At 52.8% G+C, this 16,689-nt stretch overlaps 2 long non-coding RNA genes across 3 annotated transcripts; one reads left to right on the top strand and one right to left on the bottom strand.

Annotated features, from left to right (window-relative positions):
- Positions 1–626: 626 nt before the first annotated feature.
- On the bottom strand, positions 627–4,539 carry LOC125613554. The gene is made up of 2 exons (XR_007344102.1): positions 4,415–4,539; positions 627–3,596 (listed from the first exon to the last, which is right to left on the bottom strand). It is a non-coding gene; the product is annotated as an uncharacterized LOC125613554 (long non-coding RNA).
- Positions 4,540–4,700: 161 nt separating this feature from the next.
- LOC125613555 lies at positions 4,701–10,919 on the top strand. 2 transcript variants are annotated; one of them, XR_007344103.1, is made up of 3 exons: positions 4,701–4,794; positions 5,048–5,170; positions 10,621–10,919. It is a non-coding gene; the product is annotated as an uncharacterized LOC125613555 (long non-coding RNA). The 2 variants fall into 2 exon arrangements; XR_007344104.1 differs by having other exon boundaries at positions 5,048–9,457.
- The last annotated feature ends 5,770 nt before the right edge of the window (positions 10,920–16,689 follow it).

The raw sequence follows: 16,689 nt of genomic DNA, 5'->3' as shown, positions 1-16,689 counted from the left end.
TTGGCACATGACTTTGAAGCCTGAGATGGTTCTGGGGTTTGTTGGGATTTCTGTGGGAGGGCTCTATGTTTTGTCAGTGAGGATGCCTCTCTTCTCCATCTTGGCGCGTGTCCAGGCTTTGCGCTGCGTGCTGCCCGTCAAAGACCATCTGAGAACCCCCCCACACACCCCCGCAGCAGCACAGTTTTCTGCTGTATTTGGCTCCACAGCTGAATCTTGATCTACGGTTAACTGAGTACCTAGTGTGTGCCAGGCACCGCCCTAGGAAGTCGGCCTGTGTCCGCTGGATCAGTCTTGTGGGATCGGGGAGCCAGTCCAGCCAGTCTGACTTCAGGGTCACTGCCTGTGACCAGTTCAGTCCACCACACTGCCCACCACCCCTTGTAAAGAATCCTATGATGTGATTTCTATTTTGTTTTGTTGAATATATGATTTAGAAACATTCACTATAATTTCAAACAATATGCATTTTTATGTGTTAACTTTGTGTTCCTTGTTCACCTTTGCATGACACTTCAAATAGGGCTGTGGTTTGCCTCAATTCTGTATGCACACCTAGAAATAATAACTTAAACAGCATCCCTTCACCTGGCCCTGGCCTGCCATTCAGTGACAATAACACACCATTACTGTATCGATTAATTTTACTTAATAATTATTTTGTGACTTTTTAACATATTCCCTTTCTCCCAGTTTATTAATTATTTTCTTGGATATGAGCCCAAAACAAGCAAATCTATTACTTATTGAAGAAAATATTTACATCAAACTATCAAGGAAGTAGAACCAGGTGTCAAATGTTGAATCTGAATGATAGGAATACAGGGAACTTTCTTTTGATCACTTTTTTTCTGTTCCTTTTTATATAATCACACTGTAAAAATATGTAATTTACCCTACATGTAAAAAAAACTCTGTACAATTACGGTATTAGTTAAAAATAAAACAGACTGAAATGCCCACAGAAGCCTTTCTGCACTGCAGAACCACCAGGGCTGGTCCGAGTGCCAGCCCACATGCAGAGGCCCTCCGACCTTCTTTTCATACCTCAGACCACAGCAGAGGCAGAACCAGGGATCCCAACATGTCCATCTGTCCAAGGGTACCGTTATCTAATGACAGTCCAGAGAACGGAATCCGGGCGTCCTGATGCCCTATCCTCTCTTTGTTCCTCAGATCCCAAACGAGCCAGCTTCCTGAAATTTTCTAAAGAGATTTTATGAAGCTGGCATGGTGGCCCACACCTAGAATTCCAGCTCCTTGGGAGGCCAAGGCAGGAGGATCCCAAGTCCATGGTCATATGGCAACTTGGTGAGACCCTGTCTCAAAATTTAAAAAATAAAATAGCCTGGGATGGAGCTCCGTGGTAGGGGGGGCCCCAGGTTCAACTCCCAGTACTTCCCAACAAACTAAAGGCTTCCCAGAACAGTGAGCTGGGAACCAACTGACCATTAACTCCCACCAGGAGGACCTGAAGGACCAGCTTCCGCACACAGCTGGGTCTGTCTGGGAACCAACTCTGAACCCTCCTGGGTGGCCAACTCCTCATCCAGTGCATCTCCCCACTCTGCCCATCAGAGGCTGGGCCTTATTAGTCAGGCCGGAATCAACGTCCCTGGACTCCCACGCTGTAAGCACTGCCCTCTCCTCTTGCAACAGCAGCCTGCCAGGGCAGGAATGAGGTCAACCTTATGGGTCTTTCTGCACAGTGACCTTGGTTGGAACAGTCCCCTGGTGCAGAGGAGCATACGCTGTCCTTCCAAGGACAAGCCCAAGCCCGTGCTGGCTCTCCAGAGCCTGGGGGCACTGTAGGCTGGATGCCAGGCGCCCCGGCAGGGCCTGAGCAGCGTCACGAGAATGCCGAGCTGGGGTCTGTTCTGAACATGGTTCCCTAGGTGCTTCCTCTGGGCTCCCAGGCTCTCAGAGGTGTCCTGGGCACACTGTCCTGCTGCCCTCTTGGTACTCAGCAAGAAACCCTTTTAATAAAAATGTCCAACATTCTGGGGATCTTAAGTCCCTCCCCTGGCTCCTCAGAACCTCAGCTTGTTTAGCCTTAAAAGTCAGCAACTGACTCAGCTGGTCTCTGAGGACCCTCTGGCCCTAAAGTCCAATGACGAGATACATCTGAGGAAACCCTTGGACACAGGAAACAGGCACTGGAGTTTTCTTTCTTGAAACTTGGCTGGTTATCTATGCTCTAGTGGGGCCAGGGGCCTTGAGTGGGGCTGCCTCAGCACTGGACATGACTTCTGAGGAGGCTCCCAGTCCACTGCATGCCTCAGAAACTGGTCTCACTCAGGTCACTGGAAATTTGTTTTTTGCAAAACTCAGTAAACACTTGTAATGTAAAATAAAAGCAAATTGAAAAGCACAGGGAGCATATTATGAAAAATCAACAAAGCAGAAATATACAGAAAATCATGTGCATATATCAACAGTTACAAATATCATTTTGGGGGTGGGGTTATTCTACTAGCTTTACTTCATTTTGTTTTTTTTTTTTTGGAAATGGGATCAAATGAAACACATGACTCTGCTTGCTCCACTGAATAATGTGTGTTGGAGTTCTTTGCTGAGCTGACCCATGGGCTTTAACTGCTGCCCAGCAGATACACCAAGTTTTGTTTGCTTCTTTTTGTTAACCACTTTCTCCCTGATGGACATGTAGTTTGCTTCTAGGGGTTTTGCTCTTGCAAAAAAAACACTGCAGAAAATTACCATTTTGCTCACCTACTGGATAATTTCTCTAAACTGGATATTTAGAAACTGAATTATTGGGGTTTTGGTAATGCATGTTTTACATTTTTTAAAAATTTTACAATTGCCTGACAATATGGGGGGAATCCTGCGTGTGCACAGGAGCGGCCGGGGGAAGCCAAGTCCTGGTGCAGGAGAGCCAGCTGGTGCTGGAAGCAGAGGCCAGAAGCAGGTGGGGAAGCACTGTGAGGGAGGCCACAGTGCAGTGTCCACGAGGCAGGGCTGAGGCACGCTGGGCCCTGGTTCAGGCTGGGCCTGGGGTCGCAGAGCAACTGCGCCTTCTGGATGTATGGCAGGGCAGAGCTTCGCTGGATGCTCCCAGACCGCATGTCCAGAGCAGAACCAAAGCCCCAATCTTCCTGCAACGTCCCTGGAACCCTCTGCTGACGAAGCTGGACACCGTGTCTCCATCTCAGAGCAGGTACTGGAGGGTGGACCTGGGCTGAGGTAGTGCATTGCCCGCTGGATAACTGGCAGGATGGTCAGTGGTGGGTCCACTCCTTCCTGGGGGCTGCAGAGGGTGATACTCTAGCTCCTCCGTCAGCTTCTGGAGGGAGGGGGTCCCCACGTCCCCTCCTGGACAGCAGAGCACAGTGCGTCCACTCCACTGACAAGACGTGCCTCTTCTCACCGGGGTGGGCCCTCGAGTCCCGGTCCTCCATGCTCCAGGTCTGGTCTGAGCTCCGCTGTGGCCCGCTGTGCCCTTTCTTCCTGGTCCCTGCTTGGCTCCGGTGAAGCTGTTGTCTTGTCCCTCCTGAGGCCTCTTCTGCCCACGCGTCCCCTCAACCGAGGGCACAAGTGCTGCTTTCCATCCTTCTCAGCTGACCTCGAAGACACCCCTGCAACGAGTGGTGGTCAGTTCTGTGGACAGGGAAGGGAGCCCTAGAGGAGAGGCAGGCACTCCAGGCCTGGCAGCTGGTAAGGGACAGCTGGGATTAGCGCGTGAGGCTGCTTAACCCATCCCGGTGCTGGGAGCAGCAGGGCTCACCCGCCTCTTCGGACACCTTCAGGCCGCCTGGCTTCTCGTCACTCCTATGTTGTCTTCTCAATTTCCAGGTCACTGACTGTGTTCTTCAGGTTGTGTCCTCCTGGCCTCACCGCTGGACACTCTCTGGGATCAGCCCCCACAGCCAACCCAGGCCTGCATTTCCAGGTTGGGCTTTCTCTGGCTGTAACCTGGAGCCACCGGATTGCGGTTCATTGTTGCTCTCAGACAGGTGGGACACAAGCCGAGACCCTCCAGTCTGGACGGTTCTGTTTTTACCCCCCTACCTCATCATTTCTTCCCTCCCAGCCCTGCCCAGAGGGACTGAGGACAGGACAGGGAGGTCTCTCAGGGGCAGGCATGCTGGCAGGGGGTGGGAAGGGAGAGCACAGACCCTCCGTGAGACCTGCTCTCTCCATCTGCACTCCGGGAAGCCATGAGCCAGCCTCAGGTCAGCTGTTGGGACAGTGAAAATCCCACCGAAGTCCTCCTTCCCTCTCTGGCTTCTGGGCCCACCCTTCCTCCTCCAGACACACCGGCTCCTGAGCCCCCTCCTCCACCCCACTCCTTCCTCTGCCCCTCTCTCCCTCCTTTCCTTCCTCCTGCCCAGGCTTTACTGGCAAAATCAAACCAAATAACAGAGGAATGAGGAGCAAGTAAACAGCCACCCACCTTCCCTCCAGGCCCTGGAAGCAGCTTCCTCACCTCCGCTGACAGCCTCATGTTTCAAAGTGCCTGGCCCTCATTCAAGGCCAGCGGCAGTGGCAGCAGAGTTATTGTGCCGAGATGAAGGCAAATCCAGGCAGTTTCTATTTTTAGGTGCAATTGTGTTTCTGGAAAAGCCTGTACATCCCATAATAGGAAATCCTGAGAGTGTGAAGACTGTTTCCTGCCAGTTGAAGCACTGTTGTCTTTGGCTGTTCTGACTATGGCAGAAAACCTCGAGTACAGGGTGGAGGTGGAGGGCGGGGCAGGCAGAACCTGCGGCTGGGGCTGGTGAGTGAGGAGAGGGACGGACTGCCCGGACAGCCACAGGGGTGGTCCAAACTTCGGTGAGTGCGGGGCCTGGGGAGGCGCAGCGGAACCTACCCCCTAATCTGAACACTGAAAAATAGTTCAGCTGTGTGCTTGTCATAGGAAATGGTACCTGGTGAGGTGGCTCTCTTAGTGGCCCTGCTGAAGGGCAATGAATGGCCAGTCTTTGGTGACAGTGCTGGTAGAGATGGGGCTGGTGTTGGCCAGGTTAGAGAGTCACAGGTCCACTTATTTTAAAGTGAAACTGTTCTCAACATGTTCTCCCCAAAGGTCCAGAAGGTCCTGAAGCCATGTATCTCACCCTTCCACGCGCACAAGTCACCTGAGACCACGCTCAACGAGGATTCTCATTGAGTAGGTCCAGGACAAGGGCCTCTGCACTTTGCCAGAAAAGTGAGTCTCTCTGGCTGCTCACTGTGCCCTCCTCTGCACAAGCTCAGGGCTGAGGCGTCTTTCCGCTGCTCCACGTTCGGAGACTCCTTGTGGGTGGCGTGGGTGGCCGTGGGGAGACCCTGAACAACACAGATGCCTGCAGCTGCTCTGTGCACACCTCAGGTGTCTTCTCTCCCCTTCCTCTTGTGGGGAGCTGGTCTGCCCCAGCAGACAGTGGCCAAGGGCGTGACCGCTGGACCACTATGAGACTGATTGGGACCTGGTGACAAGTGGTTCTGTGTGCTCCATGCTGTTGGGTTCCTGAGGGTGTATTGGCCTCACCATCACCGGTGTCCACTCAGATCCTACGTCCAACAGCCTTAAGAGATCCTCTTTCCTTTCCTGGGTGTGGCATTACTGAGGGAATGGCCAGCTTCTCTGGCAGGAGTTGAGGAAGAGCTGCCACACGTGTGTGTGGTGTGGTGTGTTGCAGGACCCTTCCTCAAGGGCCTCCTTCCTTTCAACCGGCGAGCCCTGGACCGTGGAATGGATTCATCTAGCACTGGGCGAGGGATTGCAGGTTTCCAGTGCAGTGAGTGGTGCCTGGCTTCTGCTCATTTGATCGTGATCTTCTTGATTGTTTATATAAGGTGATACCCTCACTGGTTGCCCATGATCTCACCCTGGCACACCTTGGCTATCAGCCATCACCAGGGGTCCCTGAAGGTCAGACCTCCAGCTTGTCTTTATGCCTCATTTTCCATTATGAATCATGACAATTACTTCTGCCTTTCCTGTGCTGGTCCAGGGCCTCCATGTAGCCTTTGTTATTCCAATAGCACAATCCGCATTGCCTCTGAGCCCAATTCAAAGGCAACATCTCCTACTGGCAATATTGACCTCCCTAAGACAGCCACCACAGAGCCTCCCAGGGAAGCAGGTGTCTCCCTAACTAGGGGACTCCTTAGTACCTGAGCAGAGGGTGTGTCCTCCAGGACCTCACCTGAGCCGTGAGAGAGTGCCCCCATGTCAATATCTCTGCCCCCCCCCTGCTTGTCTTCCATCCCTGCCTGCCCTGCCTCCATCCTCCGATCATCCACTACATCCAGGAGCTCTCATTAGCCAGGGCTGTTGTGGTGAATGACCCCTTTCTTCCTACAGCAGGAACACTCCTTCCCTACCCAAGCCTTTCTTCAACTTGGCCATAATTATTGGTAGCAAAGAGGAGAGGCAGGATTGGCTCTTCAGGGCAGCAACATTGTCTGGGGGACCTGGCTCAGGGAGAGCTTTTCCTGACCCCTGGGTGGGGAGAAGTTGCTCATCTCTAGTGGGTGGGAAGGGACTATTTCTGCCAGCCCAGAGGTTCTTGGGAATCTGGGGGTTGAACACTCTCAGGCATATCACCCCTAGCTCCCTGTTTGGCTGCCAGGTCCCACTCCTTATCAGGATCTTCACTGCCCCATAGAGACCCTGCAGGGCTGTGACTTCAACCTCCTTCCTTACTCCAACACTCAGTCAGGACCTAGATCTGACAGTCTTCATGATCTGCAGGAGATGAAAGCATTTAAATGGCGCCATGAAATCTTCTGGCCTTCACACTGTGTTCCAAGTTTATGGTCAGCTGGCTTGAGCCTGTCATCTTCTTTTGGGGTTTCAATTTCAGTTAACTAATCAACTCTGGTCTGTTGCTGCCATATCTCTAAAGTGCCGGCGCTCTTGCATTAGCAGGATGCATCTCCTTCCAGCAAATTCCATCTCAATTCACTGCAGATGACAATTTCACAGAACTTATCTGCAAGATAAGATGAAAAGCTTTCAGAGTCTTTTGAAACTCTGCTTAACACCAGCATTGGGGTCTTGTTCCCTTTGGGCATGTGAGTGATTCCATTCCAGACCCCCATCCCGAGGGTCTCATCCCAGGCCCACTGCCGGTGCCCACCATCCCAGGATGGGTACTCCCTGAATCAGACCCTGACACAAGGATCTGAGTGCAAGGCGTTTAACTGCAAAAGGATCCAGAAAGCACTAGCAGAGATGGAGCAGGGCATGAAGCCAGTACAGGGCATGGTGTCCAGCAGGAACCTCCATGGAAGCCTGGGGCTTAACTGTGCTGTTAACACTGTTGAACAGCATCACTGCTGCCCAGGGATGAGGAAACACCTCCTGTCATGGCTGAGCGCTGCTTCTGGGGGCATTCACTTGATGGCAGCCCCAAAAGCCCCAAGCAGAGAACCAGGGGTTCCAGTTGAAGAACTGGCCATCTCCCTGCAGGGGAGGTGACCCATGGTTCCAGGGACACTTTGCTCTGGGATGCCAGGAGTGGCCCCCTGGTGGAAAAATCCCACACACCAGCTCCTGTGGATTAACACTGTCCCTCTGGGTAACAATGCTGCATCCCAGGGAAGAAAACCCGTTGAAAGGTCGCCCCTTAGATGAAAACTTCAGGCACTGCGGTAGGAAGGTGATTTTGAGATTCAGGATTTTTTGCAGAGCCCCTCTACATATATGGAAGGTACTAACAGCGCTGGCCTGCGTTGTCTTGGCCTGCAGAACACGTTCCCATGCGCTGACCTCATAGCATGCAATGAAGACTGCAGTCTGGGAACCAAGTGACATGCTAGGGTGGCGGCAGACCGGGGGCTCCATGGCGGGCCTTGTGATCCTGTGTCCCTAGGCCAGCCTGTCCTGTGAGCTGCCCCACGCACTCACTGTGAGAGGGCACCTGGGAGACACGTGCACACACCATCCTGATACTGCTCAGAAAGTCTCACACACGGGAAAACCTGAGGACTCTAAGGTGTCCCGAGAGGGAATCAGAGGAGCCCCGAGCACTTGCGGGAACGTCTTCAAGTTAGAAGGCTTAGGGTCCTGATGGATTCCCGACGTCAGCATCATCCAATCCCTGGGATTGGCCCTGCAGGAAGCCCCCGGTCCAGCCGGCATGCAGTGACCTTCTAGGCCCACAAGAGGGAGCCAGTGTGGCGCGGGCAGCTGTCGGCCGCACCCGCAGGAGGCTGGGCGCGGAGCCCAGGTGGGGAAGGAAGAGGTCCTGGGGAGCAGGACAGAGGCCTGAGAGAGACCCAAGCTCCGAGTGACGCAGAGGCGCTGACGTTTGCATTAACCGCGTTTAACGTAAAAATGCGTGCGTGGGGATTCCACGGTTTACTCGCACTGCCGAGTGTGCGTGGTTTTCTGGACTCAGCGGACGAACGCGTGCAGACGCGGAGCGCAGACGCGTGGAGAGCCGAGCGCTGGGAACTCCGCGTGCGCGGCTGCCGGGGAGACGGGCGAGGCTCCCGGCCGGGGTGCCCTGGCCTCCGGACCCCCCACCCCCACCCCCGGCCTGTGCATCGCCTTCCCTGTGGTTTCAGCCGCCGCGTGGCTGCCTTGAGCATGCACCCAGCAGACAGGAATCCGCAGACATCGCCCACGGGGCCGCGGTTCCCACCGGACTGTTGCGATTCCGCCCTTCAAGGAGAGAAGCCCTGAACGCCTGACGCCGCAAATGAGCTACCGACTTAACTATTGGAACTTCACTAGAAACAACAGCAAAGCAGCCATTGAGGTTGCCTCTCAGAAACCTCTATTTAGAGAATGCGTTCTGGGTATCCTAGGGGCATAGCCGTAAAGCAAGGAGAATAAAGTTAATCAAACACCATAGACCCCATATATCTAATTGACACTTTCTCTGTAAACCGCAAGAATCGATGTATTTATTCCAGGAATACCCAAAGCACTTGGCTTAGGAAATCACCTTGAGTCCATTTAGGAGAAATAAAAATAAAATCAATTTATGCCGTGCCTCTTTGGGACTCTAAATATTACTGAAGTGTGTTTATTCATCTGACTTAAGCTGTAGTGACGCAAAGCTTTTCTGGACATTAATCCACCCTGGAAGGATGAAGACTCACCACACCCACTGGAAGACAGGGATGAGCAGGAGTCAGAATCTACCAGCCTGGCGCCTTCACGTCAGAGTTGGAGCTTTCTGTTGGAAGAGGCTGGCCTCTCTAGCTGCTCACTGCCTCCGGGATCATCCTGCTTCCCACACTGCTGACTGGGAGGAAAGCCTGCAGGTGGGGGCCACCTCGACTCACTCTTAGCTTTTCCCAAGGCTGGTCTCCCTGGTCTGCGACCTGGAGGGTGGGAGGCTCCAGCCTCCCGGATGCTTCCCAACTTCCTGCACATCACAAGTGCAGAAAGGGCTAATATTTGTATAAAAAGTTAAAACTAAAAACTAGCACTGGAATTCAGAAGCCTCTCTATGAAGGTTGGTGGAAAAATCCATTGTGTGTTCCTCAGGTGATGGTAAGTATGGAGTTTGCATGGAACTTCCAAAGCAGATCTTTAGCGTTTTCAATGAGGAGCATGAGTTTGCTTTTTTGCCCCTCATTTGTTTGCATGAGGTTTTATGCACAAGATGACCCCTTGCAACAAGTCCTTGAGACATTTTCATATGAGGTCTTCAAAGTTTTGATAGTTATCATCACTGACTTTGCATCTGAAGATAAAAATTTTAAGCCCAACTTTATGACCATTCAAAATGTTACAACATTTGAAATTGCACCCAAAGAGAACCTAATTATCCTCCTTCTTGATTCATCAACAGAGGGAATGTGGGCCTTTTCTGTGGTGAGGGGAAAGATGTGGAGTGCAGTTGAGTGCTTTCAGATTGAGTATTTCAAAGCCAGGGGCCCCGCCCTGCGAAAGCACCACTGTGGTATTTAGCTTGCAACTGGAGTGGAAGGATCTGGGGGATTTGGAGACAGAGATTAGGGTGCTCTGAGGGCTGGGGATCCCATAGGGCTTCCTGTCCCCGCTTTACCCACTGGCCACATGGTGGGTCCCTGGACCCAGATTCTCCCACAGCTGCCTATTCTTCATTCAGACAGGCAGTGCTGCCTCTCAGCTCAGGTGGGGCGCTTCCTGGACTTGCTACAGATCATTCTGCAGGAGCGAACACCAGGGTAACTTGTGCTGCTCTAGGCCCCTGGGCCATCAGGAGGCCTTGGGAAACAGGGGTCTTGGGAGCACTAGGTGCCCTTCAGAGCATCAGCTGGTGCTGCAAACCTCACTGGGAAGTTGTCTTCTAGGTTGGGCTCAGGAGTGTTACTAACACCACTCAAGCTACTCAGCTAGAGGAGCAGGAAGGCGTCCCAGACCACAGCTCCACAGATATCAGATGCCCGCAGCCAGCTTTGCACCAGGGCCAGGCTCTCTTAGAGATCCCTGAGGTTAGCCACAGCCACAGGGATCTTCTCTAGGGACCTGTCACTACTAAGATGAGACCAACAGCTTCTTTGCTCTTCAAAGTAAATTATCTAAGATTTGTTCCAGATGCATTTTGAACAATAGCATTAGAAAAAGTGGTCACCTGGTGTAAAGGAAACACCTCATCTGGAAGTTCAGTTTCTCATGTTGGCAAAGCCAGGCTCTTCCTATCCTTAAACAGACTCCCTTTTATCCTCCAGGGAGATTCTGCTGACTTCTGGAAGCGCTCGTCAATGCCAGGTAAGCTGGGCATGGGAACGAGGGCAAGCATGCCCCTCTGTGGGCAGACTCCACGGCCTTCCGGCCACCTTTCCAGAGCCCTATAGCCTGTACAGTCCTCGCAGAGGCCAGCTAGTGCCTGGGCGAGCCCAGGATTGGCCGGTCAGGAGCGGCTGTCACCTGCTGCCACTTCCCTCCTATTCTTCCTTCCCATATGGCCTCCCTGTGGACAGCACAGGTGCCACCTGAGCCCCTGCAGTGTGGCCCATCCCATGCCTTCGAGTGCTGAGAGCCACGGCCGAGTCTGTATGGCCCCTGGCATTTTGCCAACAGTATTGATTGACAGGCGAGGCATTACTATCCGCCTCTGCCGCAACTTTTGAGTTCTCGCACTATTTTGGAGTTCTTGTGGGGATTTCCGGGGATTCCCCGAGAGTTCCCATTGGTTGGGGAAGTGCAGGAGGAGGGATTTCCGAGAGAGATATTTCCGGCTGGGGGTTCCTGGAGAAGCCTCGTGGCGTTCGGGAGGATTCCCCGGGAGCTGTGTGAAGTGTTTTCTTGCAGTTTGAAAATAAAGTTTGTTCCTGCTTCAGTGGCTCGTGATTTGTGCCCAGCCAGACTGTGGCATTCGAGTGCGGTAACCTGTCCACGCCTGCGGGTCCTCACAGGGGGTGACTTGTGTATTATCCTCAGGGAAACACCAAGAATGGAGGCTGGTGACAGGAAGCACTTACGGTGTCCTCCACACATGGTCACCATCAGCAGCTGTTCAGGCAGCTGTGCCACCATTAACTCTGCATGGCATTGCCCACATGGTTATGTGGCTGGGAATGTCCATGGGAGGTGTCGCTCACCTCCCCGACCCCATCGCTTCTTTAAGGCTCCTTCCCTCAGAGTGCAGCTCCTGGCGTTGAGGAAGCCTGAAGTTGTCCTCACTAGCTGGGTTCCTGTATGGTCTCTGCTAGCCTCTCAGTGAACAGGCTGCTGGTGACATTAGGGTAAGGGCCCCAGGTCCCCTGCCCCAGCTCTCCCATGGCCGGGCTGTAGCCCTTTCCTGTTCTCTCTTGTGGCACCCCCTGGCTCCCTGGTGCTGCAGTGGGAGGGCTGGAGTGGAGAGCTGGTATCCCAGGCCATGGGCAGCCTGTCTGCGATGGCCCTTGGGGCTCCCTTGGGCTGTTGGCGTGCTTGGCCCGGGAGGGTTGCTGAGTCCTGTCCCACCCTGTCCTCAGGTTTTATGATCAGCACCTGGTTGTCAACCCTGCTTCCCTCCCACAAAGCAGAATATTGCTCAATGTGCCTACCCTCTGTCACTGTTGTCCCCTCTGACCCCACAGTATCCCTATCTGTTGAGAGTTAGGCTAGACAGCCCCTTTCAGTCCTTGTGGTCAAGTATCTGTGCTCATCCCAGCCCCCACCTGTGGCCGATGGATGAGCCATGAAGGAAGTTGGGGTGTTCATTGCTAACCACCACCAGGGAGGCTGGGCAGGTGGAAATGCCCCGGGGTACATTGACAAGTGTTGCTCTTTAAAATTGAGAGGTCCACGGCCCTCTGGTTAGCCCCCATTTTATACTGGTTAGTTGTTCACAGCCAACGGCAGGCAGAATGCCAAGACAGCCCAAGACCAGCACCCCAGCCCCAGGTGCTCACCTTGCATCACCCAGGGTGGGAGTAGGTCCCCAATACATGAGCTCTCAGTCCTGTAATTCAGCTACTGATCAATTGGCTGTGAGCTAATAAAGGAGATTATCCCTCATGGGTGTGACCTTGGGAAGAAGGTGAAGTATATGAGATGCCCTCTTCTGGATGCCAAGCCACCCCATGAACATCCGTGGATGGTCAGGGACCTCAGTCCTACCTGCATCTGCAAGGAAGGAATCTTGCCAGTGACCTGAATGGGGCTGGAGGCAGATCTTTCCAGGGTGACCTTCCAGATGAGGACGCAGCCAGCAACACCTCCACTTTAGCCTTGTGAGGTCCCAAGCAGAGGATCTGGCCCAAGCTGAGCTGGGCTCTTGCCCACAGCAGCTGGAGATAGCGGGTCTGCATCATTTTAAACCACCGAGTTTGTGGTGCTTCATGACGTGCCAATAGGAAATTAATACCCTCTGTTCCATCTTGAAATAAAATGCACAGACAACATAATCTACTTATTCACATAAATTTAAAAATATCAACGTATTATGCTAACTACCTTATAAGGAGAAGTAAGGAGACAGTGTTCCTGAGAGAAGCCCCTGTATTTCAGTAGTGCTCCCCAGGCATGTCACCCTAGAAGATCTGTGGAGGAGGCAGAGGTTGCATCTGTCCACTGAACCACCAATGTCAGGGGACAGATTCAGTCTGACCTGGTGTCAAGCACTGTGGATGATTTTCCAAAATCGCTAACAACTGCTGTAAAATTCTGTTCAGGAAAAAGTCCAACCTTCTGTGTGTGTAGTTACATTTCCAAAAATGCCAGTATATGTTAAAATCTTGCAAAAAAAATCATGCTTATGTTGGGTTTTATGTGCCAATAACCATGCACAGATCTCTCACCTACTTTACTGTCCAAGGTGACCTCCACCAGCCTTCCAGTGTGAGGCAGAAGCCCAGCCACTGCGGACCAGGAGCCGCCACCCCCTCCCCCCAGTTTCCAAAGTGACCCTAGGGGATGGTGCTGCTGGAGGGCACCCAGTGGCAGGGAGACATTCAAGTGTTGTTGCACCCAACCCCCATGCTCTCTTTGGTTGTTGAGAAATGGTTCGTGGTTAAACACATAAAATATTTTCCCGAATAGGCTTTCTAGTTTGTTTGGCAAAATGACAATATTTAAATTAAAAATACTAAAACCCTAAGTGGCGACTGCAAATAAACAAGCCAGCAGTGGCCCCTGACCTCGCACTAGGGCAGAGTCTCAGCAGGAATCTGAATGGGGCAGAGCTGGGGGCCCTGAGCCCTGTGGGCGGAGCGAGGGTCCTAACTCAGCTCTGGGCAGTGGCCAGTCGGGGGGGGGGGGTGGCAGGGCCACCCAGATGCCAGGCGGTCGCAGCTGCTGCCCCCCGGGGTGCACTGGAGAAGCGCAGCAGCTCTGCCCATGGGAAAGGCAGGGCGGCCTGGAGGCCTGGCCGTCCACCCCAGTGCCTACCTGCGAGGAGCCCTGCGAGGAGCCCGCTTGGAACAGTACAGTGGGGCGCTTCCAGGAGGGACACTGTAAAGAGAAGTCACCGCTCCCCAGCGACGCCTGGGGCCCTTGGGAGGGAGGCTTTCCTGGGGGAGTCCCTTCCTGCCGAGGCCACAAAGCCCGAGAAGCCTGCGGTCTTAGTCCTTGACACCTGTTAGTGGAAAACCGAACAGGAACACCAGGACCTCTGGGATGGAAGCCACAGATGCTGGGTTCCAGTGAGTCTCTGCCCAAGAGAGGCTGGGGTCGGCAGCTGCAGCTCTCGGTGGTTCCTGGCCTGGCCTACATGGAAGAGTGCACTGCTGTGAGCTGTCCCCTGGCCCGGCTCCCCTCTTCTCCCTCTGCCAGCCTAGCCTGCACCTGGGCAGCCGACCCAAGAGGGAACATTGCCACTTCCGGTCAGGAAGGGCTGCTTCACTCAGTTCCACAGACAGACAGCTAGAAAGAATGTCCGACAGACAGACAAAGAACCAGCCAGACAACCAGACAGCCAGACAGAGACAGTGAGCCAGACAACAGACAGCCAGACAGACAGCCAGCCAGTCACACAACCAGCCAGACAGAAAGACAGGCAGCCAGCCAGCCAGCCATACAGACAGATAGACAGACAGACAGATAGACAGACAGACAGCCACACAGACAGAAAGACAGACAGACAGCCACACAGACAGAAAGACAGCCAGTCAGACAGCCACACAGACAGACAGACAGATAGACAGCCAGACAGACAGCCACACAGAAAGACAGACAGGCCGACTGCAGCAGCTTCTCATCTGGAAAGCAAGAATACCTTGCTGAAGCTTCCTGGCCAGTGGTCATCGCTCAGTCTCACCCAGCAGTGAGGATGTCAGGTGACCTCTCCTTCCCACTCACACTGTGGAAAGGACTTGGGGAGAAACATAGAGCAGACTGGGAGTTCCTGCTTTAGGACCCCTCGGTGGCCTGGAGAAGCTGGGTTCTGTCTCTTTCCTGAGCCAGACCTGTACTCAGGGGCACTGCCTTCCTCCGTTCCAGAATATACCCTTCTTAATATTTTAATACTTTAAAATTGGGATGCACTTGGTACATCTCTTCACATTATGATGGGTACCATTTTGTTTTCTTTCATAGTATGTAAAATGATGGTGCATCTAATAATTAATAGCATCATGGATTCAATGAGGTATGACAGATAGGCAAGGCAGCCATGGAGAGAAGCTTTTCTGAGATGTGAACAAGTAGGACATGCACTGTGGTGAAATCCCAGGTGGCCCAGATCTCAGGTGTCAGATCTGAAGCGTTCCCAGAGTCCCAAAAGGTACCATCACACTCAGTTCTGCTGCTATAACAAAATGTCACAGAAGGGTGCTTTGTTGTTTTTGGTGCTGGGGATTTAATCCAGGGATGCTCTACCATTGAGTCACATCCCCAGCCCTTTTATTTTTTATTTTGAGACAAGGTCTCACTAAGTTACTTAGGGCCTCTCTAAGTTGCTGAGGCCAGCCTTGAACTTGTGATCCTCCTGGCTCAGACTCTAGAGTTGCTGGGATTACAAGCGTGCGCCACCACACTCAGGAGACTGGGAAGTTTAAACAACAGACATTTATTTCTCACAATTCTGGAGGCTGCAGAGTCCAGGATAAAGGCACTGGCAGGTTTGTTCTTGATGAGGGAGCCATCCAGTGGGCTTTCTCACCTGCAGATGACCATCTTCTCCCAGCAAGCTCTCTGGTCTTTTCCCATAGGGCACTGGTCTATCATGAGGGCTCTCGACCTGACCACCTCCCAGAGGGCCACCTCTAGTGACCACCACGTCAGGGACCAGTGCTGCAGGCATAGATTCAGTCCACAGCACAGACTGCAGCCATCACCTGGATGGGTGACAGGTTTCCTGCATCAATTCTGATTGAAAGCAGCATGCACAGTGGTGGGGTGGTTCCTGTCCGTGCCTTGCCAAGGAGGGTCATTTTTGAGGTGCCACAAAACATACAACCTTGGCCCTTCTCAGGTCAATAATTTCTACCAACGACTTTAACAAAGGTATCTTGCAGTTGCTTATCTAATGATTTATGGCTTCTTCAAAGCACAGTGGAAAACGATTCCCACTGAATGAAATCCACAATGCGGCACTTAACTGAATCAAATGGGTTTTCAGTTATGTTCAAAGAATCAATGGCATGTGTGTCAGAAGGTGCAGGAGGGCACAGGACCGACCCTGGTGAGCAAGGTCTTGTTCAGCATCACGTCTGTGTGAAACGGGAGTGGAAGAGAGCGTGAGAATGGGTAGGCAATGAAATCGCAATCCAGGATGTGTTTCGATCTTAACACATCGACTTTACTAGACTCTGGACACAGAAGGACTGTGTACAGCAGTTTCTGGGCTTGGGCACTGTTGACCCACTGGAGAGCTGCTACGGGTGGGACAATTGGTAATGACAGGTGAAGCTCTCTTCAGAGCTGATTGCCAAGCACTGACACTCACTTGTACTGAGAACTTCATTTGGGGACTAATCAAAACCCCAGTGGTGACCGCCTAAGCCATCACACTCGCTCTCCAGAAAACAAGAAAGGAGAAGGGGAAAGGGTGTGCCTCCTGAGCCTGCCCTCTTTAAGAGGCTCCTTAAAAATATCACCAATAGCTTCCAGTTACTTCTCATCAATGACTCAATAATTATTAAGACAGGCCAGGGAGTGTGGTTTTCTTAACTGCTGTGGGCACTACTGGGTTTCAGTTAGTGAGGAAGAAGGGAAAAGGGAGATCCGAGGGGCAGCTGACAGCCTCTGCCAAATCCTTCAAGCTAGTTCGAATCAAAGGGAAGGACACAGGGAGTTCCACGGGAACTGGGAGCAGGCAGTGTGGTCTGGCCTCCTGGGACGGCGGGCTCCTGGCACAAAGTGGCCCCTCAGGG

The sequence above is a fragment of the Marmota marmota genome, unplaced genomic scaffold (assembly GCF_001458135.2).
Source record: "Marmota marmota marmota unplaced genomic scaffold, marMar, whole genome shotgun sequence".
Lineage (NCBI taxonomy): Eukaryota > Metazoa > Chordata > Mammalia > Rodentia > Sciuridae > Marmota > Marmota marmota.
The sequence above is the reverse complement of the archived record's forward strand: the minus strand, read 5'-3'. Positions and strand labels throughout refer to the sequence as shown.